This window comes from Pinus tabuliformis, chromosome 4_2 (genome assembly GCF_031772625.1).
Source record: "Pinus tabuliformis cultivar Carrire ecotype Pingquan chromosome 4_2, CPIR1, whole genome shotgun sequence".
NCBI lineage: Eukaryota > Viridiplantae > Streptophyta > Pinopsida > Pinales > Pinaceae > Pinus > Pinus tabuliformis.
In genome coordinates, this window is record NC_142304.1 from 656,108,072 (window position 1) to 656,112,084 (window position 4,013).

Here is a 4,013-nt window from a genome sequence, read left to right on the forward strand (position 1 = left end):
ACACAAATGGAAGCAATCAATCCATACCTATAGGATTGACATTTCCCCAATATGTCTCCGTCTGTGGATGCTGGAGAGGATCCCCATATACCTCACTTGTACTGGTAAGCAAGAAGCGGGCTCCAATTCGTTTTGCCAGACCCAGCATGTTCAATGTCCCCATCACATTTGTCTTGTATAAAGAATATTAAGAAAAACTTCAAAAATTGGATAAAGTGAAAGAGAACAACAAATTTAGGAACCCTCCCAGAACAAGACATCCTAAGATTCACTCCCAAGAATGGACTTGAATTGAATTATTATTAATGTCCAAAAGACCAGAAGTGTAGACAATGGGACTGCCAAAAAGATCCCATTAAAAATCCCATTATAAAGTATTATGGAGGAGTTGCCTAACACGAAGCTAATAGCTAAAAACTAGGCAATAACCCCACTCCAAAGGAGTTAATAGCCTAAAATTAGGTAATTTTCGTTTAAGATCCAAAGGCAAGGAGGATAATCTATAGCCACACAACTCACATCCTTAATGTGGATCATTGTAAGTTGGTCACTGTCAGTAATCAAGGCAAAATATGAACATATCCTGCCAATATTATTGGAACCTATTATGTGTGCAATAGATGATTAAAGACGTGTGTGCAGGTGATAAATTCACCAAGATTTATCTCAGGACGACAAGTTGGGAAATTGGTGCAAACCGACCTTCTAACCTAAAAGCTCAGCCCATATTTCAAGCTCAAATCCATTTCTATGCAAATATTTCATAGGCATAGGTTGATCCGTTTACATAAGCATGGTAATATAGCAGATTAAGCAATTTATGGCATCGATGCAAAACGACCTATAACAGTTGATACCAAAATAAGGAAAAATAGTGAGATCTCCTGCACAGACATAAAAATTAAAGCCAACCAAAATAGCAAAAGATGCATAACAGGGCATTGTTTCAATAACGAGATCGAGAAAGTATGAGCTGGACCACCTCGGATCCATTCTCACTGTGGTCTGCCCCGCCCATATGGCATGAGTTTCAAAGGAATGAGACCAGTTGCATGTCACCAGCAATTTTGCTAGAATAGCAACCCTTCAGACCTGGGACCTAAGCCAAAGGATGTCCGCTGTTGCTTTAAGAACTCAAAAAAGAAGAAGAAAAAAACAAAACGACGGACATCAAGCAGAACTTCAAAATGCAGAGGAAGTCAAAACTTGCCTATAAGGTGTGGATGTGATTGTCTTCACAGGATTGAACTTGTAGTGAACGGGAGACGCAGGGCATGCCAGATGGTAAATCTGATCGACCTCCAACAATATCGGCTCAACAACATCATGCCGAATGAGCTCGAAGCGAGGATTCTTGAAGTGATGCATAACATTCTCCTTTCTACCAGTGAAGAAATTATCGATAACAATCACATTGTCTCCCCTCTCCAGTAGCCTGTCAACCAGATGGCTGCCCACAAATCCTGCCCCCCCTGTTACAACTATTCTCAGAGGCTGCCTCTTCACACCACCCACGATCCTGGAAACAGTGGTTGTCTTCTGAACTCCAGAATTCCCCGCTCTGCTGGACAAAAATTTCTCGGCGCCACCTATATTTTTCCTTATGTCTCGTTTTGCAAGACTGGGCTGGAGAATGAAGATCGTAGAGGCTATCAACATACCCACCAAAACAAACAACCAACGCTGCTCTTTCAGGACATAGTGCACCGTGAGCGGGATGGAGTGTACGCTGAAGAGGGGTTGCAGAGGAGCTTCTATGGGAGCGCGAATGGAGAAAATGGAGTTTTGGGCGCGAGTGTTGGTTTGAAAATGGGCCAGCACAGCGGGTGCCAGATGGTGGGTCACCCCTTCCCGGGAAAAGTTTGATGCGATGGGCAGTCGAGCTGCCGGAGAAATGATGGATGCGGGATGGAAAGGCATGGGCATGTATGTATGGTGAGGCCGTTATCGGGTGCATTAAAGGCCCGATAGCAGGCTGGTTAGCTCTTGCCCTGCCTTCATCCCAAACGTAAGGGCACCGCCTATTGCGTCGTGTTGGAAGTATTAGATGGGTCCTATGAATGTTGTTTCAAACAAGTGTACAAAAGGAAAAACTCTTTTACAAAAACATGTTGAATTGCGTTATTTGGAACGTTTCCACCACGATTTGGGATTTCCTGTGATCCATCCGCTGCCAACTATATATATATATATATATATATATATATATTCAAAAGTTTTGGGTGTCACAGGATGTGGTGTGTACTACATAAATGTAATAGCCCAACTCTTACCATTAACTTTCAACCCTCGAAGGAAGAAGGAACGCCCAAACAATCAAAGCTCTCTATCGAAGTATCTGTTTGCTTTTAATCAAAATATTTATTTTCCGGCATGGCTACCTCCTCACAGTTTTCTCAGAATAAGTGAGGGAGAGAAGAATATTTGAATGATGTATTGGCTTCTCCAGACATGAAACGAACCAACAGAAGAACACTAGGTTATGATAAAAGTGATCTCATAGCTGTTATCGAAAAGATGGATAATATGGATAACAATGAAGAGATGGATGGTGAGAATGAGGTCGAGGTCGAGGTCGAGATGATCTTCAATGGGGTTATAAAGTCTCTGGAAGATGAAATCGGGTTGAAGAGGCAAAGAGATAATAATTTCAAGTTCACCCATGAAAATCGCAGTGCTGATCAGATGGGTTCAAATATGAATGGCGAATTAACTACAGGGGTGAATTTTGTAGCAACCTTGGTGATGTCCTATTGAAATGTAATTCCAACTGTAGCGACCATTAAATGACGACCGTAAAACTATTTCCAGAAAACCAGCTAGACTTCCCCACACTGCTTTTCAAGAGACGGTGGTATTTCTCAAATGACAGCGATTACAATCATCGATTGACACGTGGTTGAGTGGTTTTGTCAGAGCAGTGTTCACCAGAGCATAAAGATCCGCAAGAAGGTCTGTGCGATATAGTCCGATAGCCATTCGATTGAAACCAAGGTTTGAAGCCATCCGATCGAATCAGAGTTTGCGTACAGGCCTGCAACATGAAATTGACGTGAAGTGAAAGCTTCATTGACCGCCAGCATTTCAGTAAAACAATTAATGAATTTAATGTGATTCGTAGATTGTCGGTAAAGGTTTTAATTATATTGTATTTTATTTTACGGGAGTATGGTCCAAGAGGTATGTAGTTTTCTATTGTGTTGTTGAAATGTAATGCGCAACAACGCGAGCACATATGAATGCACAACAGTGCAGATATTGAAATGTAATGTTTTTTGTTTGTTGAAGAAAATGAAAGGGAGCATGCAGCAACGAGAATATAATGTTTGTTGTTGTCTGTTGAGAAATGTAAGTGAAGCGCAGCTGAGCGCAAATGAAAAAGAGGGCAAAATGCAGCAGAGCGTGAATGTCCAGGTTTTGTGAATGTATTGGAATGGGAAAAACTCGTAGCAGCGAATGTAAGAGGAATTTTTTCAGCAGGTTGAATGCAAAGAATACGCAGCAGCGTAGAAGGGCGAATGTAAGTTTTTTTTTGTAATGGAATATGCAGCAGCATAAATGTAAGCAAAGTTTTACACACAACAGTGTAAAATCTCAAAACAGAGACAGGGTAATTTTTTTGTGGAGCTGAAGAGTTCATGTTCTAATCCCTCTAGAAGAGGAAGACCTTTTTTTGTAACAGGCAGTCATATTAATGAATGCAAAGTTTTTTTTTGGGGTGTGAAAAACCTATGTTTCATGTGTTAAAACAGAGCATTGTTCTGTTCTGTTCAATTTTATTTTTGTTTGGAATTACCAGAAATTCCCAACATGGTATCAGAGCTTGTCCAGGCTCTTTGAAGGTGTCAAAGAAGCTGAAGGAAGGATTTCTTGCTGCAGCAGCTTCTCTAGTAGAGTGAAGACTCAGTAAAAAAAAATCCAACGTATTTTTCAAGATTAGTTTTTTTTTGTTGAGGACAGTCAGTTATTTTAATACACAGTCAAGCTTGAAGGTCGCCATTTAGAACACAAAT

General features: G+C 40.8%; 1 pseudogene; it reads right to left on the reverse strand.

Moving 5' to 3' along the window:
• Positions 1 to 1,167: 1,167 nt before the first annotated feature.
• On the reverse strand, positions 1,168 to 1,926 carry LOC149171101 (UDP-glucuronic acid decarboxylase 1 pseudogene; annotated as a pseudogene).
• Positions 1,927 to 4,013: the final 2,087 nt, after the last annotated feature.